Source organism: Cotesia glomerata, linkage group LG2 (assembly GCF_020080835.1).
Source record: "Cotesia glomerata isolate CgM1 linkage group LG2, MPM_Cglom_v2.3, whole genome shotgun sequence".
NCBI classification, from domain to species: domain Eukaryota; kingdom Metazoa; phylum Arthropoda; class Insecta; order Hymenoptera; family Braconidae; genus Cotesia; species Cotesia glomerata.
The window spans coordinates 14,835,137-14,859,581 of record NC_058159.1 but is presented as its reverse complement, the minus strand read 5'-3'; the positions used below and the strand labels follow the sequence as shown (position 1 = coordinate 14,859,581).

The 24,445-nt window shown below is 38.8% G+C and overlaps 1 protein-coding gene and 1 long non-coding RNA gene across 6 annotated transcripts in view; one reads left to right on the top strand and one right to left on the bottom strand.

Moving 5' to 3' along the window:
* LOC123260037 (dystrobrevin beta) overlaps window positions 1-24,445 on the bottom strand; it is an 822,761-nt gene that overhangs the window by 157,409 nt on the left and 640,907 nt on the right. The window lies entirely within an intron of this gene.
* On the top strand, window positions 1,199-1,593 carry LOC123260057. Its single transcript, XR_006508389.1, has 2 exons — window positions 1,199-1,312; window positions 1,458-1,593. It is a non-coding gene; the product is annotated as an uncharacterized LOC123260057 (long non-coding RNA).

Sequence of the window (24,445 nt, the reverse complement as noted above, 5' to 3'; positions counted from 1 at the left end):
GAATTGTCGACCAGCCGTTTCAGCCTTTTCTCTAGTGACTTTTTGGCAGTCACTAGAGCTCGCAATTTATTAAGCGACTCTTCTTTGATGACAAGAAGAGTACTTTTATTCAATGTGTAATGCCGCCACTGAAGTTCAGCGGCAATGCGACGTACTCGGGGCGTGTATGCTCGTTGGGTTGTTCCGAACTCAATCACACATTATTATTATTATTATTATTATTATTATTATTATTATTATTATTATTATTATTATTATTATTATTATTATTATCGTTATTATTATTACTTCATTTATTCTGTAGTATGTGTACGACTTCGTACATGTGCCGCTCTACGAGGGTGAATTACGTATAAAATTTGAATTTCCCGGGATTTGTAGCACTTCGTATACATACGGTGCTGTTTGTGTACGGAGTCGTATTGTTTGTTTGCTGTACCTTAGTCACATCGTTAGTTTATTATATAGAATTATCTACAATACTTTCTCGCAGAGAGCTCAAAGTAAATAAACAAAGTAAATAAATAAAAGGATAACTGCAAGCAATCTAGCTTAGTTCATTAACACGTGTATGAGCACCTTTAAGATTGGAGTTTACTTTTTTACGGTACTAACTTAAATCTCGCGTTGGCTTCATTTTTTACCGCTGTTATGTAAAAAATATTTAATTTAGGATAATTAATTAATTTTACATTTAAAATATTTAATGTGTTTAAGTATTTGGTCCTAGCGTGTTAGGCTAATAGACCGGGAACTTCCGAGTTTAATTTATTGAGAATGATAGGTTTGTTTGAATAAATTGATGTAGTTGAATAATTTTAATACATATATTGTTTAAGTCCAAAATTAATATCATTAGTTAAGTTTACAATTATTACAATTATTACACAGTGATTGAAGTTAACTTTTCTTTCATATAACGATTTTACAATATTACTAAATTCACAAATATTAATAATTTAAAATATACCTGATAAAAATTGATGAACCTTGTTGATTTAATTTGATTTAGTTGGTTTCACTTTACGATTTTACTTTACCTTTACAAATGATTTACTTTCTATACAAAAGATTTACACGTGGTCTATTGAGACTTATTTAAACTATGTACGATGTTAACACTAGGACGTCAGGATGTTATGTCCACTTCAATTTTTTTTTCTTAATTCAAATCACCCGCGCAGATGGAAGATTTCTCCATGCGCGAAAGCCACAATAAAATGTAAGCTACGTGACTGCTGGTCGACTAGCGGGGACTTCTGCAATCTCAGCACCGCGAGCTTTTAAAAAGGCGATCAACAGCCAAATCCACGTCTTAGTTGGTTAATTCGGCTTCCGCGTTTAACTGACGGGCCCGTGCCTTGTAGAGTCCTTTGCTTTAATTTGCTCCGCACTTAAAGGAAGTTTGGACGCGGTTTCAACCGGCAGGCCACGTATTAGTTTTAAGTGTAAACCAGGTCTTTGTTAGTTAATTCGACTTCCGCGTTTAACTTGACAGGCCCGTGCCTTGTAAAAGTCCCTTATCTTAATTTGCGCTGCACTTAAGACGAGTTCAGACACGGTTCAACCGGCAGGCCACGTATTAGTTATTAATATCTACGAGTCGGGATTCTCAAAGTTCTAATTTGCCCTGCACTTAGGCGAGAACCCGGTCAGTAGATAAAATTTAGAGAGTCAAAATCTCAAAGTCTTAATTTGCCCTGCACTTAGGCGAGATTTTGATCAATAAGAAAACCTAGAGAACCGGATTCTCAAAGTTCTAATTTGCCCTGCACTTAGGCGAGAGTTCGGTCAATAAGTAACTTAAGATCTTTTAAAGCTAAATTTGCGCACTTTACCCTACGGGGAACTGGAGGACGTTAGCTCAAATTCAAATAAAATTCATTATAATAATTTTGATTAAATAAAATTTGTGAAAGTGTAAAAGTTTTGGTGTTAATTAAAATAAATCTTAAAAAGAAGTGAAATCTGTTTTAAATAAATTCATTTCATAAAAATAAGAAGCCCTTAGAATAAGCAGCCCAAATCCATCCACATCCATTCGCTGCAAATACCAACAGAGGGTCCAATCAAGGAAAAGGCACTACGATCAGCCCCGGAATCACGGATCCGATCCTAAGAAATAATCCAACAAGTAGTAAGTACATCTACTCCTAACTAAAATCCGTGCACAGTCTCAAACGAAGGCGTGGTAAATTCGTACTTCGAAAACGTCCCACAAAAATAATTAAAACAACGGAATTAAAACCTCCGTTGCGTATTCTTTAAACTGTTAGTCCAAACCTCCACCGTTTACGCTACCGCTCAAAAAACGCCCTTGGACATAACAAGGACAACGAGAGAGATTTTTTGGTGACAATTGCAAGGTGTCGAATTTTAGGGCGTTACTAATTTCCACTCATTGGGGGAAACAAATGTCCAATTATGTGTCTATTTTCTTGGGCCCTTACCCTCTCTCTTAAATTTGTCTAAAAATGTTGCATAAGTCCCTGTACTTGGATCAGAGTGCAACATGCTTTCTCACTTACTCTTATGTTCTATTATTCATCTATGTGTTTGTGTATACGTAAGCGCATTTACGCATAGACAAAGACATACATTTGTACTGTCTACATTAATTTATTTATTAAAATCATATGAATAAATATGTACTTGAATCTAACATTTCTTACGTTTCTTTGAATTTAATTATTTATTTGTAGAAATATTTCTGTTTTATCGTTTTATAAATTTGTTGTATTATTTTAGAATTCAATTGTTTAAAATTTGTTTATTTTAAATTATTTAACTTTCAAGTTCTATTTTTTTTATTTGTTTCTCATTTCATATTTAATTTTTGTTGACTAAAAATTATTTTGGAAATTGCATTATTAAAATTTATTTCGATATTTGTCTCAACACTAAAATTTTGTAATTAAATTATTCTAAAATCTTTTGGTTTAAAATAAATCTTTTTATCTAATGTTCTTTATCTTTAAGTATTTCTTATTTTGAGTTTAAGTGAGTTAGCTTACGTATAACAAAACTCCCATTCATCTATTTAATCTCTTAAATATACCTGGGCTCCAGACTAATTACGGAAATTTCCCTGGGCCTTTTGTAAAAATCGAACGAGACACTTAATGACCGCACTCGAATTATCTTTTACAATCGTTAAAATTTAAATAATATCATACTCGATTTTTTTTTTTAATTAATAAATATTATACTCGATTTTTATAGTTAATAAATATGTAAAGAAAAATTTCTTTACATAACACCGCAAACTATCCCCTTGAAGCCACAGTTTATGTAGATATAATTCCAGTGCGCCCTGGCGGCCGTAAATGTAAGCTGTGAATTACTTTTTTTAACTGTAGTTGCGTATCTATAGGAGAATTACTACACATTTTTATTTTATCTAGTCTATAACATGTCACTTTTTACATAAAAAGAAAGTCAGGATCGAAAAATGTGAGCTGGCTATAGTATGTGCTGATGAAATTTAATAATTTCAAGTAAATAAATTGTTATAAGTGAATATAAATTAATTAATACGGTAAAATAAATTATGAATTACTGTTATAATAAACAAATTAGTGAAAAAAAGTACCGTAGGATTAGATTAAATTTCGCAACCTCAAAAAACCGTTCTGCTTACAGTAAACACATTCGGTAGTCTGGCGCTCCGTTTGCAACGGGATTTTTGAACGGAACTTGGCGCCAGATTCTACCGAATCTGTAGATCTAAGTTTCGTCGAACCCTTTCGATTGGTGCCAACCGCGATCAAATCGGTCAAGCCGTTCAAAAGTTATGAGAGGTTTACATACACACACACACACACACACACACACACACACACATACACACACACACACACACACTCAGATGGAAGGGTGGAACGAAAGAGTATTGCCTGGTGGCGACCCTAGACATCAGAAACGCATTCAACTCCGCCAATTGGGAATGCATCATGCAGGCCCTCCAAGAGAAGAATGTACCAGAATACCTTCTTAAGATCGTAACAAGCTACTTTGAAAATAGGGTCTTGAAGTATGACACGAAGAACGGTCCGAGGGAGTATGATATTACTGGAGGTGTACCACAAGGTTCAGTCCTAGGCCCGCTCATGTGGAATATTATGTATGACGGTCTATTAAGACTAACTCTGCCAAGAAACGTCAAACTCGTAGCATATGCAGATGACGTAGCCATAGTGATTGTTGCCAAACACCTTGACGAGATAAACCATATGTTCGATCTCACTTTTGAGCGCGTTGACCGGTGGATGGACGCAGTGAACCTGCAACTGGCGCAACACAAGACTGAGGCAGTGCTTATTACCAGCAGAAAAGTGGTAGAGATCATTAAGCTGAAAGTCGGCGAACAAGAAATCACATCACAACCTTATATCCGATATTTGGGAGTGATGCTTGATGCCCGACTCAACTTCAAGCAGCAAGTGGAACATATCAGTGCCAAAGCGTCAGTAGTGAGGGCTAGTCTCGCACGACTGATGCCGAACGTCGAAGGCCCAAAACAGAGCAGGAGGCTATTATTGTCATCAGTAGTCATATCGGTGCTCACTTACGGAATATCCATTTGGGCCGACGCATTAAAGACGCAAGAATCATGGAGAAAGGCTGGACCAGTATATCGACTGAGTGCCCTACGAGTAGCTAGTGCCTTTCGCACTATATCAGAAGAAGCAGTGTGCGTCATTGCTGGAACCCTACCTCTTAGAGTTCTAGCAGAGGAAAGGCGGACCCTTTACCAACGAAAAAGGTCAACTGCACTGAGCCCTGAAGAACTTAGAATTGAAGAACGGCAGAAGAGCATAGGCCGATGGCAACTACAATGGGATGCTGCAGAGAAGGGTAGGTGGACGCACCGTCTCATACCTCGGATCGACATTTGGCTTAACCGGAATCACGGTGAGGTCAATTACTATCTTACACAGATGTTGTCGGGACATGGGTGTTTTCGAGAGTATCTACACTGCTTTAAGCACGATGACTCTTCGGAGTGCCCGTCCTGCCCAGGAGCTGCTGACGACGCGGAGCACGTCTTCTTTGTATGTCCTCGTTTCGATCCACAGCGTGAAGAACTGGAGAGGATCCTGAACCAGAGAATACAACCAGATTCACTAGTAGAAGCAATGTTGTCATCAGAAGCTGCCTGGAACGCTACCAACACGTTTGCAACAGAAGTCCTTAAAGACTTGCGTTCCACCGAAAGAAAAAGAGCAAATAGCAGAAGATAGAAGGAAGGTAGTTAACACCTTAGCCACCAGAAGGAAGAGCAGTAGCTAGATCCTCCCTTCACGAAGTAATGCCTGACGGCGGTTTCCATGAGGGATTAGAGGAAAGAAGGAAAAGGGGTTTAGGGTTTAGTGGGTAGGGGCGTTAGTGTCAAGTTTCAGTATGACGCTGCGTCGAGTCGCCACATATCCAGGCCAAACAGCTATGCCTAGAATCCGTAAAAAGGATTCCCCCCCCTAAAAAAAAAAACACACACACACTCACACACACACACACACACACACACACGGAGGGTAGCGTTGTTCGCGTCCGTAGGTTCTGCTTTTACACCCTACTCGTGCTCTCCGGGTAGTGCCAAGTGAACAACACCAAACAACGATATGGAAATGTCAGAAGATTTTCAAACATCGTTTACAGTACCGAGGATGGATACCTCAGTGCTGGCGAGGGAAGGCGTGCAAACGGGCCTAAACTCGTCGTTATCAAGCGATCGTTTGAACAGTGGAGTAGACCCCATGGCTCTGCTGTCTAGCAATGCTAGCAAGGTTACAGGGAGTACGAAATCAGCCCAGATGGCTGATGGAATACTCCCAGAACGGACAGCTGAGCAACATTCCTTCAAAAAGTGGAGGACCTTTTGCTCCTGCCACTAATCAAACCCACCGAGGAAGAATGAACTCTCTACCGACCGTCACCGGCCATCAGTCACCAATGGAGAGGCTCGGCAACAAGATCGATGAGTTAGCCGACTTCATAAAAGACAAAAAGAATCTCCATCATGAGATCAGAAAATTGGTTTCGTCTATTAGTACGGCATATAAGCTGGCCAACAAATCGCCAATGAAGTTGGCGTCAACGACTCAAACATCTCCGAGTCTGAACAAAAAATCACAGCCACTTCTGACCACTCCTAAAAAATTACCACAGCAAGGAGATGGCAACAAAAAAAGGCCGCTGTCCACGCCCAGCCCTTCCTCAGATATTGATAAGCCAGCACAGAAAAAGACAGCCCGGGATGATACCTGGACCAAAGTGACTCGGCAAAACAAGCAAAAGAAAGAACAGGAGCCAGTGACTCAAGCTGCTACAGCCCAAGACCAGTCAAACAGCTGTGGCTCCAAGAAACCAAGGAGGAAGAAGACAAGAACTAAAGCTGTCCTAGTCCAACCAGCTGAAGGGCGAACATACGCCGATTTCCTGAAGGAAATCAAGGCCAAGGTAAGCCCTGTCGAGACGGGCGTAGACATAAGGTCTATTAAAAAGACGAAAGACGGAGGCGTTCTCCTTGTAATGGCTCGAAAGACCGAAGACAGCAAGGCATTTACCGATGCAGTAAGGGCAGCTACTGCAAACATCGGCACAGTCAAGACGCTAACACCAACAACAACGATCGAGATCCTTGACTTAGATGAAATCTCTACCGAGAGCGAAGTCCGTGAAGCACTCAAACGTGAATTCACTGACAACCTGGAGGTCAAACGGGTAAATTTGACAAAACCCACACCACGAGGTAATCGGGCAGCCTTCTGCGAATTAGACGAGCCCAGTGCGATTAAGGCCCTTGACAAGGCCCGTATACGGATCGGTTTGGTAAACTGTCGTATACGCCCAGTAGTAAAAGTAACACGTTGTTTTAAATGTCTTAGTTATGGACACCAAACACGTCAGTGTGCGGGACCAGACAGAAGCAGGTGCTGCTACAAATGTGGCGGAGAGAACCACAAGGCCGTAAACTGCACGGAGAAGTTAAAATGCTTCCTTTGTGCTTCGGACAAAGATGCCCAGGATAGTTTATGCCATATTTCTGGCACTGGAGCGTGTAAGGCATTCCGCAAAGCACTTGCAGAAGCCACGAAAGGTCAGAAATGACACGCATACTACAAGGCAACCTGAATAGGTGCGCCTTGGCGCAAAACCTGCTGCGCCAGCGTGTTTTCGAAGATAAAATTGACGTCTGCTTTATCTGCGAGCAATATCTAAACATCGAAGGTAAAACATGGCTCGCCGACGAAACTGGAACGGCAGCAATTTGGATTGTGAACAGAAAGAACGTTACCGTCAACAACAGCGGAGGTGGAGCAGGTTTTGTCTGGATTCAAACCCCCACAACCTACTTCATGAGCGTCTATCTCTCACCGAACGAAGGGATTAGTGTATTCCGACAGAAACTCGCAAATATAGAAGATGCGGTCACTAAGTTCGACGGCAAAGTTATCGTAGCCGGAGACTTCAACGCTAAATCGGCTGAGTGGGGCGCTGCTTTCTCCGACACCAGAGGAAACGAGGTCGCTGACGTCGTGGCTAGACTCGACCTCATAGTGCTGAACACCGGGAGCACCACGACCTTTAGAAGACGAGGGTACCAAGAATCCATCCTCGACATCTCATTGGCGACTCCAAGGACCGCCAACATGATTGAAGACTGGACAGTATCCGAAGAATACAGTGGCAGTGATCACCAGTTTGTGACATTCAGCGTTGGATTGGCATTTGCTCCGGTTTCACAACGTGACGTTTCTAAACGGAAGTGGAATGCCAAAAGGCTTGATCCAGAGGCATTGCAAGCTTCACTCGCACGAAGCTAGTCTATCCTCCAGAACAACCCGACACCGGATACCTGCAGCGAGACGGAAAAGGCAGTGCGAAACACGATGAAGGAAATTACTGCCGCATGTGACGCCTCTATGCCGCGGCTGAAAAACCAGAGCTTCCACAGGCCGGCGTACTGGTGGTCAGCAGACATAGCAGAACTTCGCAAAATATGCCATCAGCTACGTCGCCGAGCAACGAGAGCTACGAAACGCTCCCCAAGCCAGGACTTGTATTCAAAAGAGTACAAGCAGGCCGAAAATACGCTAAACCGAGCCATTAAAGCAAGTAAAGCGAAACTGTGGAAAGAGATCTGCAACGATCTCGACAATGACTTGGAAAGGCTTCACCAGAGGCGCCGAAGTCTCCTGCCTTGATGGAGAGCATTGTAACGGAGCTTTTCCCCAAATACCCACCGCGAGAGATGAAACACTACACTAAAAACAGCGAAGTAACACCCTTCACAACTAAGGAATTACAAGACGCGGCCAAGTCACTCAAAACAGGAAAGGCACCTGGACCTGATGGCATCCCGGCATCGGTGATAAAAACTGTAGCCCTGGAATACCCAGACATACTCCTGAACACCTACAACGCATGCTTGGCAACTGGCACGTTTCCCGTGGTCTGGAAACGGCAGAGATTGGTTCTCTTAGACAAAGGTAAGGAAACCCCCATAACACCTTCGTCGTTTAGACCACTCTGTATGCTGGACATTGCTGTAAAACTGCTCGAGAAGCTCATACAAGGGAGACTTCGCAACGACATAGACCGTGCTGGAGGTTTTGCCGCAAACCAACACGGCTTCCGGAAAAGATGTTCAACAGTCGGCGCGATCTAGAAAGTCGTAGCGACAGCGAGAGAAGCATGGACTGGTAGCCTCAAAGCCCGCAAGGTGTATCTTATCCTCACGCTAGACATTAGAAATGCCTTTAACAGCGCAAATTGGAGAGATATTTTGGACGCCCTGGAGCACAGATTTGACGTGGAGCCGGAGAATCTGGCACTAGTCGACAATTATCTTAACGAGAGAAAGCTGATAGCAGAAACCACGGAAGGTCCACAAGAATACGCCATAACGGCTGGCGTGCCGCAAGGCTCAATAATGGGGCCCGATCTATGGAACGCGGACTACGACGAGCTTCTGGAAATCCCGTTGCCAAAGCAAGTGGAGCTAACGGGCTTTGCAGACGACGTCGCGGCCACGATAATAGTTGACAGCGTAGAGGAGGCCGAACTACTCGTTCGGGAAACCATTGATGCTGTCGAGACTTGGATCGATAAACACCACCTGAAACTCGCAAAACACAAAACCGAGATGGTCGGTTCTGGTTCTGGTTCTCAAAACCATTTGCTGTTGACATGGGAGGAATAACGCTAACGTCAACAAGGGCCCTGCGCTATCTGGGGGTAATGATAGACGAGAAACTATCTTTCCGCGAACACCTCGATAGTGCATGCCAGAAAGCCAGCAAGACGGTGTCTAGCCTAGCAAGAATTATGACGAATACTATGGGACCAAGAACCAAAAAGAGGAGAGTCCTTCTGGAAGCAGTCCATTCGGTACTGCTTTATAGAGCGGAAATATGGGCAGATATATTAAAGCAGAAAACCTATCAGCGGAAAATGGCAGCAGTGCAGCGGCGAGGCGCTCTCAGAGTTGCCTGCGCCTACCGCACGGTTTCCGAAGCGGCTGTATTGGTCATTGCGGGAGCTGCGCCCATCGACCTATTAGCGTTCGAGAGAGCAAGACTCTACGACGCTAAAATCGGTGGCGAAAACATGAAGGAGGCGAGAACGAGGATAAAAACGGAAACGCAGCAAGAGTGGCAGGACCGATGGACGTCGGGGGAGACAGGCAGATGGACAGCGCGACTGATCCCAAACATCAACGTCTGGCTTTCTCGGAAGCACGGGGACACGGACTTCTTTCTGACCCAGCTACTGACGGGACATGGGCAGTTCAATGCCTATCTATTCAAGATGGGTTTGCACAGCACACCAACGTGCAAATACTGTCCAGACAAAATTGACAACGCTGAGCACACGTTTTTCGAGTGTGATCGATGGAAGGACGATAGAATCTGCACCGAAGAAACAATGGGCACCGCGCTCTCCCCTGAGAGCTTTGTAACCTGCATGATAAAAAAAGAAGAAAACTGGACAGCTGTAGTAGCCTACGCGCAGCGTCTCTTGAAAGAAAAAATCGCAGAAAGGGATTAGAAACCAGTAATAACAAGAAGTAGGTGTCGTGAGGCACAACATGGACTGGATTGAAGTAATGCTAACGTGGTCCTGATCCAGTCTTCCTTGTAACATCTATAGGGAAACGAGAGAGGAGGATGTTTAGTCGGTATTGTTGCAAAATAATATTGTCTTCTGAGTCCGACATACCCAGGCACCAACATCTAGTCCTGGCAACAACACCAAGTCCTGGCATACGTAAACGTATTTTACCTCCTCTATAAAAAAAAAAAAAAAAAAAACACACACACACAGACACACACACTCTCACACTCACACACACACACACACACACACACACACACACACACACACACACACACCTTCTCCCGTCCGAAGAAGCCAAACTCCCAACGGGCGCGTCCTCAGGTGGCAGATAGGGGGGGTCCTAACCGGTCGTAAGGTCGGCGGATTGGGGCGAAATAAAATAGCCCTCGCGGACCAAATCAGGCATCGGAGCTGACGAGTAACAGCCACCGTCCCTATATATATACTAGATGACCCGGTGAACTTCGTATCACCTACAATATATTTTAAAACACCTTCCGAACAGCGATTATCAACCTAAACTCTAATCTACTTCGATAAAGCATAAATCCTGGCTGCATGAAGCGCGGTTAGAATTTTGTCAAGTTATTAAATGAAACTCGCTTCTCATTATCGCCTGAAAATCAAGATCCTAAAAAATGAACACTGAATGTATGAAATTTTTTTTTGTCCATACATACAGAAGATAGACGTTTAACAATTTTAGATCTATTGATTTCCTTAGCTAAACTTCCGGGTTTTTTTAAAAATTTTTTTCTTTCGAAAACATCCTTAACTATAGCGAGATTAACGCACAGCTATTCATTTTTATCTATATATATAGATAGACTTATATAGGTGACAAATGAAATACTGCTGTGAAGCAGGAAACAATTGATGTTACTTGATATTTTTGATTTCTTAATATTTAGGATTTTTTTTTCAACTTCTAAACCATCCTCTAACTATACCTGATGACGTACAAAATAAAAACAAACTATCAAAATCGGTCCAGTCGTTTTTTGAGTTTTAGCGAGACTAACGCACAGCTATTCATTTTTATACATGGGGTATTCCATGCCAAAGCGACCACATTTGAACTTGACCCCTTTAGATTTAGCTGAAACTTTATCATTCTTTTCTACCTTTTGAAAAACATTTTTGAGAATTTTTTAAAATTTATTTGTTCAATCAAAAAAGGTTATGAATTTTTCAAAAAAAATGGCTTTTTTGAGCTAGAAGAGCTCAAAATCATATAAAATCCATCTCTTTGAGCTCGGAGAGCTCAAAACAACACATAAATTGTATTTTTGAGCTCAGAGAGCTCAAAAACGGCATAATTGCGATTTTAAGTGTCCAGATATGGAATTAGCGGGAAGTTGCAAGGATGGCCTTCAGGGTCAACCGTTTTCCTAATTTTTTTTTTATTTAATTGAAAAAAAAATTGTCAAATTTTCTAAAATAAAATTTTTTTTTTTTTTTTCAATTAAAAAAAAATATAAAAAAAATCGGCCCTGCCCAGGATGAGCGGAAATAGTTGTCAAATTGATTGAAGTTTCTTTTGAGAAAAAAAATTAAAAACAAAAAGTCACCAACTGCGAAAAAATAACGATTGTGCTTAAAAAAAACCGATTATTTATTATAGAATTTTTTATAGAAAATGTGTTGCTGCCACGAATCCCTATGATTCCTACAGATGTGCCAATTGAATTCAAACGCACTCAATTCCCAATTAGATTGGCTTTCGCTATGACGATTAATAAGTCACAAGGACAAACATTGTCTGTATGTGGCTTAAATTTGGAAAAACCGTGCTTTTCTCACGGACAACTATATGTGGCATGTTCTTGCGTGGGAAAACCATCCAGTTTGTTTGTGTTGGCTAAAGACGGACTAACCAAGAATATTGTACACTCTATTGCGCTGAGAGATTAATTTTTTTTTTTTCAACTGCCATAATTGATAGTAAAAATATGAATAATGATTTTTGATTCTTAGATAGCTATCAAGGATTGTAATTTAAAATATATTCGTTACTTTAATAAAGATTAATTTATTAACCTAAATAAAACATACTTTTATTGTTTATACCGCTTTCGATTATAAATATATCCCCGCACACTTACAGAAGATAGTTATTTTTATTGAATTAAAAAAATGTTTTCTAGAAATAACATACATGGCAAAACAACGTTTGCCGGGTCAGCTAGTAATTATATATAAATCTATATATGATAAGATCTGACTATATATATCTATATATAATTAGATCTGATAATACCTAGCTGTAATAACCCTATATACAATCACATATAAGTCTATATATGATCAGATCTGATTATATATAAGTCTATATATAAACAGCAGCAAACTAAAGACATTGACACGTTCATTAATTACAATAAACTAGTGTTATGCAATACATTTTTTTTTATATATTAATTTTTACTAATATTAATTTCTTTAGTAACAATTTCTTTTTATTTTTTTTATTGAAGACCGTCATAATTTTTCGTTCGTCTGTAGGCCAGGTAATAGGATTTAGGATCCATGTCCCTTACTTAGGTGTTCAGTTTAGAACCTCAATGCATTGAAGATTTTAAAATACATATAAGAGTAAATAGACAATTTAAGGTAAAGAAAGATAAATAATGACTCAAAATGAATAGCTAGTTAAATAAACTATAAAATAAAACTTGAACAACATTTTATCTTTAAACTATAACCAAAGATAAAATTTTAGTTAAAATACATATAAGAATAAATAAATAATTCGAAGTAAAGATAGATAAATAATGACTCAAAATGAATAGTTAGTTAAATAAACTAAAGTGAAATAGAATTTAAATGTTAAGGAAATAAATAAAAAAATAGGAAACTACAAATTAATTATTAACAATAATCGACTCTTGAACGACATTTTCTCTTTAAACTATAACCGAAGTTAGTTAAAATATATATAAGAATAAATAGATAATTCGAAATAGGAAATTACAAATTAATTATTAACAACGATCGACTAATTATTCATTCTATTTTAAATCAATTGCTAATAAAAAATTACTAATTAATTGTAATTTAATCGCTCCAATAATTTAGTTACGTATATAAATTGAAAAAATAGTAATATTTAAACATTTCGTATAGTAAAGTATAAGTTAACATTAGAATCCTTGTGTGCATATGTGTGTGTGTGTATAGATGCGCCAATCCACTATCACAAACATACAGTATACTTGTACATCAAAATACAAAGTAGACTGCCACTATAGTAGTTTTCCGAAACATCCGAAGAGAAGGTAAGAGTCCCCGGAAAACGATAGCTAATTGGGCACTGGGTTCTCCCTCCAATTAACAACTGAGGGACCACAAAATCTCGGACCCGGAAAACTGCTGGGTGTTCGCTCTCTTCGTGCTTTGACTTTTCTAGTGGTAACATCGTACACAGTTTAAGTAAGTCTCAAATAGACTACGCGAAATTTTTGTCTCAGTAAAATTTAACAGTTTGTAAAAGTAAAAATAAGTAGTGAAGCGAAATCAACGGCAGCAATTTGAATTAACAAGATTCATCAATTTTATCAGGTATATTTTTAATTATTAATATTTGTGAATTTAGTAATTTTGTAAACTCGTTATAGGAAAGAAAATATTAAATTTCAACCATTGTGTAATAATTGTAACAATTGTAAGAATTTTGTGAAACTTAACTAACTTTTATTTCAAACAATATATGTATTAAATTTAACTAGTGATCAATTTATTCAAACAAACCTATTCTCAATAAATATAAAACTTGGAGTTCCCGGTCTATTAGCCTAACACGCTAGGACCAAATACTAAATAATTAAACAATTTAAATTAATTAATTATTCATAAATTGAATTAATTTTTACATAACACTAGTTAATATTTGCAGTAGAACATATTGGACAAGCCTGTTATCTATAGAGGATTCGAATGTTGCCGCCGACCAACTCATTAATAAAATCCAAACAATATTAAATGCGTCTAGGGTTAAGAACAAAAAGCAAAAGTTCAAACTAAGAAAAGACTGGATTATACCAGGCTTGATGAAATCGTGTTATACTAAGGAAAAAATGTACAATGACGGGAAAAAAGACAAAAATAATGTATCCTTAAAATTAAAATATTTAAACTATTGTAAAAAACTAGATAAGGTACTTAAAATTACTAAGCTAGAGTATGAAACAGAAGCTAGACAGAAATCAAAAAATAGCAAAGACCTATGGCAATATATTAACAAAAAGTTAGGTATAGAATCTCATAGAGATAATCAAATAGATTACGTCATCAAAGATGACGTAAAAATATCAAACACAAATGAATTAGCAAATATTTTTGTTGACTTTTTTAGTAACGTTGGGCCTAAATTAGCGGCAAAAATTCCAGGTAATATAAGTGGAGCTGATGAGACTATAAATCAAAACCCAATTTCTATTTTCCTGAATCCTACTGATCAATATGCAATCGAAACAATTGTTAGTAAATTAAAAAACAAAGCTGGTGGGGTAGATGGTATAAGTACTAAAGTTTTCAAAATTATAATTCCGTATATAAGTAATGTTTTAACGTATATTTTTAATAAATCTATGACGAGTGGTATGTGGCCTGAGGCGCTCAAATGTGCGGAAATTATACCAATATTTAAATCAGAGAATAAATATCTAATGACGAATTACCGCCCTATTTCCCTCATATCAAATCTTGCTAAGATCTTCGAAAAGATAATACATGCGCGTTTGTATAAGTTCATCGTAGAGTGCAATATTATAAGCAGTGATCAGTATGGTTTCATGAAAAAAAAGGAATTAAAGATGCCTTGGAATCGATAGCTAATTTTATTTATACCAATATAGATGCAAATAACCCAACAGTTATTACTTTTCTAGACCTCGCCAAAGCATTTGACACGGTAAATCATAATATTCTAATAAATAAATTATACAAGTACGGCATTAGGGGCATAGCATATGATTTAATAAAAAATTACCTATCGGATAGACTCCAGGTAGTTAAAATTAATACGATTATAAGTAAAAAAAGTATAGTTAAGTTAGGTGTTCCACAAGGAACCGTGCTAGGTCCTCTTTCATTTATACTATACGTGAATGATATGTTTAAAATCCTACCAAATAAGTGTCTAGCGGCGTTTGCTGACGACACGGTGATCAAATATGTTGGCAAAACGGTCAGAAGCACAAAAAAATATGTCCAGTTACTTAAATAAGATAAGAATATGGCTACAGAGAAACTATTCAACATTAAATATAGATAAAACCACCTATGTCACCTTTGGTTCTTATAGTGTACCTGAAGTGTTCCAGCTAAAAATATATAATGAGATAATCAAAGGGTCAATAGCTGTAAATATTTAGGACTATATTTTGACTGTCACATTAAATGGGATGTACATATAAGGAACCTAATAAGAAAAGTTAGATTCTATTTATTTATTTTCTACAAGTTAAAAAAATATATGTGTAAAAAGTCATTGAAAATTATTTACCATGCGCTCTTTGAAAGCATAGTGAACTATGGGATAATAGCCTGGGGTGGATGCAACAAAACCACTCAGAGCATTCTAGTCAGAATCCAAAACAAACTCATAAATATTTTTCTAATGATAATTCTATATTAGGGATAAGTAAATCATATATCCTTGAGGCTCTGTGTTATCACTATGTAAACTGCAAAAATAAATATGAGAGTCATCAAAGAATTACTAGACATAAAAGTCTAATAATACCTAAAGTTAACAAAGGAATAGCATTTAAAAACTCCACCATTGTTGCGATTAAATATTTCAATAAATTACCTGCTCATCTGAAAGCACTAACACTAAATAATAAAATAATAAGAAAGAAATTGAAATACTGGTTGACAACCTCTTTACAAATTTAGACTATTGTATTTTTATCATTAATAGTTACGTATTTTATATACTTTTGAATAGTAAAGATCCTTTTATACAACGTGATCCTATATTACTCTATTTATACGTCGAGGGATGCTTATATAAAATATGTTCTTTTCTTAGGATAAGTCATTAACCAGGTCTATGTACAGGTGTTGTTTCACACCTCTATAGGTACATGCACTACGTATTATATATTAAATGTATTATGTATGTATGTATATATCTTTGTATATCCTGGTAAATAAATAAATAAAAAATAAAATATCTGGCCTGATATGAACTGATATGTCCATATTTAATTTTTGATATGCCCTGATATGGCCTGATATGAAAATTGGCCATATCAGGCTTGATCAAGCCTTATCAATTTGATAAGTCTATATCAGGCTTGATATAGCTTGATATGCTCATATCTAATTTTACATTATTTTTTAATAGGTCCTGATATGCCCTGATATAACCTTATAAAGTCATATATATTTTGATAAACTTGAAAAAAGAATCCCTGATCAGGGTTGATATTACTTGATATGGAGTCATATAGTCTGATATACTCATACCCTTACCAGCACATAAATAGTCTTATGTATTCATATAAAGGCATACCCGAGTACAAAAACTATAAATCATTATATATGATTCATATTTAACTATATAGAAGAATATGTAATTCATTTATAATTATACAGATGTATATATAATTCATATAAAATTATATATGAATCATATAGAATTCTATATAATTTTTTTTACTCCAGTGGGTATTTTGTGATTACCATAAAACATTCTATTTTACTATTTAAGAGTCTGTTACTCTAATAATTAACAATCTTTTAATATATAGTATTTTTCGGATAAAATAATAGGAACTTAAAAAAAAATTTAATTTCACAAAAATTATTAGTTTTGTCAAGTTCAAAAATTGTTAGCCAGGCAGTATCCAGAAACTAGACCATAACATGGAGTAATAGGTCAGGTTCATGAGAGATTGCTGAAAGGAACCAATATTTAAACACATAAATTCGTTTAACAAAATTATTTATTTATCCAATCCCTTTTACAATTGAAATAATGGCGAATATAAAAATATATAAAATTTCATAGAACAAAATTCATACTTACACCCCACTCTCATACAGTATATTTCACGCTGTCCAGCTAGACCCTCACGTGGCTGTAGTACCCGATATCTACTGGACTCTAACTTAGTTCACGCGGTCTCACGGACTCTCACGTCACTGAGCTGGACCCTGACAGTACTACACACGCTGTCCACACAGCACCCGCTGTCCCCCAAACTTCACGCTACTCTAAGAGAACCACCCCGAAGCCAGAGGAGTATATCATGAAACCGAGATAGTCTCTTTACTCACACACACCCACACTATTTTAAATTCCAATAATAATAACGCTTGATTCCAATTTTTTAATAATTTTTCCAAATTATTATTTTCCTGATTAATATTTCTTAACTTCTAATTCTCTAATTAACTATTTTTGTTTACTAAATATAAATTTCCTATTTCCTAAATTACTGCCGTATCTTCAATAATACAAACAATAATTATCAAATTACGATTCTAAATTATCAGGAATTAAATCCATTCTTTATGTCCGAGAATTTACTAAATAAATTTGTACCATTTATTTTAGTCTAAGTTAAATAAATTTCGATAATTGAGTAAACTTGAATATTGTCTAAATAAATGTTATTTAATCCAAAATATTTCATTTAATTCTGAGCCATTTTATTTAATCCATTTATCAGCGGTAAATTTTACTAGATTTTATTTTCATCGCAAATGTGAAATTATGACAACAGAATATTCTATTATATTTTATTTTATTAGTCTTGAAACTTAGAATTTATTTTACTTGAGTTTATTTTATTTTAAACGAAATAAGATTTTAGTCTCGACCTTGAGTGTCCTCTACTCAGCGTTTTCGCGCGGGACAAGATGGCCGATTCTCTCTCTCGGTCTTGCGTCTTTGTCGCACAACTCGCTAATTTAAATTTTTTGAACGAAATTTACAAATGTTTTATTCTCTAATCTTTTTACTAAATAATTTAAATTAATAATTATTTTGATTTTAATTAATGTTACCTGACTCCAGTTTTATTTAAATTTTGACAAATACTAAATAATGCGCCAAATAATTTATTAAAATAATTATAGTGTGGAATAAATTTTTCTCTTAAATAATTTTAATTTAGCGGTTGACTCAATTCTTTTCTGCTGGCTTAAGCCAAATTATTATTTAACGATTATCAATAAATAATATTCTACACATGACATGGAAATCTGAGATTAATAAACCGAAAAATCTTCCTGGTACTATTAATTCAGAACGGCCTATGTGTAGAATAAGTAACGTGACAAAGACAAATTATTTTTTCTTAAACAAATTAATTAATAACCCGAAACAAGTCCTGGTATTATTAATTAACTGTTTTATAATTTTCTAATTTGAATACTCAATTTAATTTTAATTCTTACAAACTACGATTGTGACCGAACGCGAAATGGCGGTGACCTTCAGCCGACATGTTGCCTGGCTGACGCCGCAGACTCGAGAAATAAATCAGACATGATAGTTGTACCTGGAGTTTTCTTTGTAATACTCTGTGCACTCCCTCGATGAGCTGCAACTCCTTTTCTCCGTGCTGGTACTAATTTCTCCTCGGTGAGGTAATCTGCTTGGTGACGAAAACTTCGGTCACCGTCACTCGTCCTCCGGATACGTTATAAAGCCGGTAACCGCAAATCAGCATTAGAAATTATCACAAGTTAAAATTAATTTACGCAAGCTGGCAGTAAGTCTAGCAAGCGATAAATTAATTGAGTTTGATCGCTTCGTTCCACTTTGAAACGAGCGAAATAAAAATAATTACCATGGCTATGATGTTTGATAAATTTTCGTAGCGTCCAGTGAGACTGTTCGGTCACAATGAATCTTCGAAATTTTGTCGTTGTGATTCTTTCTCCACTCTGTCTTCCCCACTCTCTCTCTCTCAGCGCCGGCGCTTTCCCCTCTGGGACTTACTTACTACTTATAGCTAGAGGCGTAAGTACTTCGGAGCACAGTGCCCTGGGATCCGTCGATAAACTAACTGGCGTGGGCCAGGAACCTCGTATTGATAATACAGGGACCGTAACACTCCGTTACAACTGCTATTAGAGTTTTGAGTTTGGAGAGCTCAAAATGACACAGAAATCATATTTTCTGCCCTCTGGCCGGAAAGTAGCAACTTTCTGGCTGCTGCGCTAAACAAAGTTGCCACATTCCAGCTACGTCGAGTAGAAAAATAGTATACTTACCTAGGACAGTATATAAGAAAGCCTCAGATCACATGTTTGTCAACCTCGGCTTCGCCTCGGCCAACAATTACATGTGATCTGAGACTTTTCTTATTTTACTGGCCTAGGTATGTAATATACTATTTTGAGCTCGATGACCTCAAGACAGCGTTCAATTCTCTTCAAAAATACGTTGGAAAAATTTTCTTCATGACTCACGACAGGTTAGCAATAAAAATCAGAAGAAGCAAAAATAATTTTTCCCATGTTATTCTTATGGAAATTCAAAAAATGCGATGTGGACAAACTTAATAATAGTATTAAAGACTCATCTTTTCACAGTAATTTTTTTACACCTAAAAGAAACTTTTAAGTCTGTTTGAAAGAAAAAAAAAATTTTGTTTTTTAACTTCCCGCTAAGAAAATCGAAGATTTTCAAAAATCGGGAAGTTATTGTTTTCACCACGTTTTGCAAAAATCGAGTTTTCATCAGATCTCGACGTTTGGAGGTCATAGGAAGCTTCCCTGACTTCTCCCGCGAGGTTGTCACTATGTTTGTATGTATGTGTGTGTGTGTGTGTTTTTTTTCCTCTTTAGGGGGGGAAATCCTTTTAACGGATTCCAGGCGTAGCTGTTTGGCCTGGATATGTGGCGACTCGACGCAGCGTCATACTAAAACTCGACGCTGACGCCCCTACCCACTAAACCCTAAAACCCCTTTCTCTTCTATCCTCTGATCCCCCATGGTACCGCCGTAAGGCATTTCTTCGCGGGGGGAGGAATTAGCTGCCGCTCTTCCTTCTGGTGGCTAAGATGTTATTTCTTCCTTCTAGATTCTGTCTTTCGCTCTTTTCCTCTCAATGGATCGCAACTCGGTAAGCACTTTTGTAGCAAAAGTGCTTGTGGCGGTCCAGGCAGCTTCTGATGACAGCATTGCTGCTACTATTGTCTCTGGTTGGATTTTCCTCTTCAGGATATTCTCCAGCTCATCTCGCTGTGAGTAAAAACGTGGGCACTCAAAGAAAACGTGCTCTGCATCTTCATTGACTCCTGAGCAGCACGGGCACTCCGGGGAATCATCATGCTTGAAGCGGTGCCGATACGCCCGGAAACAGCCGTGTCCTGATAACATCTGTGTAAGATAATAGTTGACCTCACCGTGACTCCGGTTTAGCCAAACGTTGATCCTTGGTATGAGACGATGCGTCCACCTACCCTTCACTGTGGCATCCCACTGTAGTTGCCATCTACTTATGCTCCTCTGCCGCTCTTCTGTTCCAAGCTCCTCAGCGCTTAGTGTGGTCGACTTCTGTCGTTGGTAAAGGATCCGTCTTTCCTCAGCTAAGACTCTGAGAGGCAAAGTTCCGGAGATGACACACACTGCTTCCATAGATATTGTGCGGAAGGCACTTGCTACTCTTAAGGCACTCAGACGGTAGACTGGTCCAGCCTTTCTCCATGATTCTTGCTTTTCTAGTGCGTCCGCCCAGATAGATATTCCGTAAGTGAGCACTGATGTGACTACAGATGATAGTAGTAGTCTTCTGCTCTGCTTTGGGCCTCCGACGTTTGGCATCAGTCGTGCTAAGCTAGCTACCACTGCTGATGCTTTTGCACTCACGTGCTCGACTTGCTGCTTAAAGTTGAGTCGGGCATCAAGCATCACTCTCAGATATCGGATATATGGTTGTGATGTGATTTCTTGTTCTATGACTTTCAGTTTTATGGTCTCTATCACTTTTCTGCTGGTAATAAGCACAGCTTCAGTCTTTTGTTTAGCCAGTTGTAGATCCATTGAATCCATCCACCGGTTAACTTTCTCAAAGGTGATACCGAACATGTGGTTTATCTCATCTAGGTGTTTCGCAACGATTACGACAGCTACATCGTCTGCATATGCAACAAGCTTGACACTTCTTGGAAGAGTCAGTCTCAGCAGGCCATCATACATGACATTCCACAGAAGTGGACCTAGAACAGAACCCTGGGGTACACCTCCGGTAATACCGTACTCTTTTGGACCATCTTTCGTGTCGTATCTCAGGATTCTGTCCGTGAAGTAGCTAGCCACTATCCTACGTAGGTATCCTGGTACATTTTTCTCTTCCAAGGCTTGCATAATGCAGTCCCAGTTGGCGGAGTTGAAGGCATTTTTGATATCCAGAGTGGCCACCAGGCAGTACTTCTTCGCTCCACCCTTCCATCTGATCCCTTCGATTGCCTCCTTGGCCATTGCAACAACCAAGTTGATTGCGTCCAGGGTTGATCGTCCTTTCCGAAAACCATACTGGTTGTCTGCCAGGAGTGGATCGACAACTGCTTCTATTCTTTGGTGGATTATACGCTCAAGTATCTTACCTGCCGTGTCTAACATACAAAGTGGTCGATAAGATGACGGTTTTTCTGGTGGCTTTTTTCCTTTTGGAAGTAGTACTAGTCGTTGCTGCTTCCACTTCCGAGGGAAAATCCCTTCCTTGAGGCATGTGTCGTAGACGTCCAGGAACAATGATGGCACTGCTTTTTTAGTTGTTTTTAAAGCAATATTGGGGACCCCGTCCGATCCCGGCGCTTTATTGTTCCCTACACGATTACAAGCCTCCATCAGTTCTCCCTCCGTGACAGATGGAATGTCTTCCTCCTATAGTGCTTCCTCCTGTAGGGCACCCTGGATGTGATCCTTAGTTGTGTCTTCATCGACGTCTCGGATCTCAATTACCTCCTGTGGTCCTTTGCAGGTTACTTTTGCGTCTTCTTTCAGAATGTCTGCAATGGTCTTTCTCAATGTTTGGCCTTTGTCGGTGCTCTTCCTCGAAAGAGTTATCAGCATATCTCCAGCATTGGTCTTATGGATCTTCTCTACCGTACTGCGGACCTGGTCGTCAGGGACGTCCTGTTTTACTCGACGCAGGATCTTGGCATACTTTGCTTTCTCTGTCAGCCGAATGATGAGGGCATCCGGTCTGATCCATTTCCGCGGTTTCTTTCGCTTGGGTTCAGGTCGGGGCTCCTTTGACGTCTGTTTTGAGAGCATCTCTTTCTTCTGTCGCTTTAGCTCTTGCTTGGACTGAACTTTTTGCCAGACTGACGCTTTTGCCTGTTCGTCGCTTCGCCCTGCCGCTCCTTGTGGAGGGCTTTTCTTCAAATCCTTTTTCTTCATGGCTTGGCTGATTGTTGGGTCAGGAGAAGGTCGATTTTTTCTCTTACCTGACTTGTTGCTGGCTTCACTTTTGTCTTCCGCGACTGATTCACCGTCACCTTCAGCTCCGGTGTCCATTGCTTCGTCAGTCACGTCGATAGCCTGACAGTCTTTTTCCGGTGTAGCATGGGATATGCGCTGCAATGATGAGCGCCACTCCTCGTCCAGCTTCTCAAACCTTTGAAGGGCGTTAGTTACACCAGTCATCTTGGATTTAATCTCTTTGTGAATGTTGACCTTTGGTTGAACGAAATCACTCAACTCACTGATCAGCTTTTCAAGGCGTTTGAGCGCTTGCGAACGCTTTATTTCAGCGCTTGTCAATCGCTGCTTGTTGGGCATGTAGCCCGTTTCCACTTTTATTTGTTTCCTTTGAATTACTCATACTTTTTAATTTACCAGCGCATCGTACGGAGTGGAGCGGGTTGCCATAACTAGGAACGGGTGTACCCTCAGAGATAGTACTCCTACCCCAGTTCTCTGAGGCCTAGCCGACACTTAGCCAGTCCCGGAATACACGGACGGACTAGACTCGCTCGGAGCGGTGAAGATTCCGATCTCTAACATTCACTGCGTACTTCCTGATCAAGGCCCGAAGTGGCTGGCTCCTGATCCACTGCTGCAACTTACACCTCGGTAGAGCAAGCTCACATCAGCCGTGGCCTGCATCGTCGGAAACTACGATACAGGTTCCGGTCACTCCCAGTGGGTCACAGCAGAGAACGATCGTCTTGTTAGGTCAGTTAGTGCGACCAACCCATTAAAGGGGAGTTTTGTTCACGGGAGCGTATTTTGTTTGATTATTTTGCTTGGCTCCTACCCGCCGTACCTCATTAACTAAGAGATTAAGTGTCATCCAAGGACAGCGAGCGTTCTCCCATCCGCTCGGGGAGACGCGTCCGGTAGCAGTATCTCTTCTGCCCCGAGTGTGTGTGTGTGTGTGTGTGTGTGTGTGTGTGTGTGTGTGTGTGTGTGTGTGTGTGTGTGTGAGTGTGAGTGTGTGTGTGTAAAAGTATGTGAACCGCTTATAACTTTTGAACAGCTCATCCGGTTGGTGCCATTTTATCGCGGTTGGTGCCATTTGAAAGGGCTTGGCCAAACTTAGATTTTAAGTATAATTTGGACCAATTCGGATTAGTAGATTTTGAGAAATCTTAAAAAAACTAAGAAAAAAAATTTTTTCAAATGTGGTTTTTTTGGATAAATTTCAAACGGCTTTACCGATCGATTATAAAAACTAATTAACTCTAGACAATAAAAAACCACGTCGATCGCCACCAAGCTGGTCGAAATCGGTTAATATGTTCAAGAGATATCGTGAACGAAAGAAAACTGAAAAAAGTGTTTTTTTTTAAATTACTCCGAAATTTTTGGTTTGATCAATTAAAATCTGATGATTCTTCATGAGGCTGATAAAACTGCGTCAAATGCCGCCAACCACGTGGAAATATCGGTTGATCCATTCAAAAGTTATTGTGGTTTGAAAATTCCAAAAGTAGTGTTCTATGAAACTTCTATCAAACTTTTGAGCTCGAAGAGCTCAAATGCATAGAAATACAATTTCTTTGAGCTCAGCGAGCTAGAAATATATCATAAATTATATTTTGAGCTTAAAAATCTCAAAAACTTCATAAGCACAATTTTAAGCGCCCAGGTATGGAATTAGCGGGATGTTGCAGAGATGGCCTTTAAGGTGAACCGTTTTACTAATTTTTTTTTTTTAACTACCCCAATACAGACGTACGGACGTCATCGTAAAAATAGTCAGAAAAGCTTATTAGGGCTTAAAAATGTCGAGATTTGTTAAAACCTCGATTTTCGCATAATGGGGTAAAACCAATAACTTCCCGATTTTTCGAAAATCATTGATTTTCTTAGCGGGAAGTTAAAAAAAAAATTATTGATCGCTGC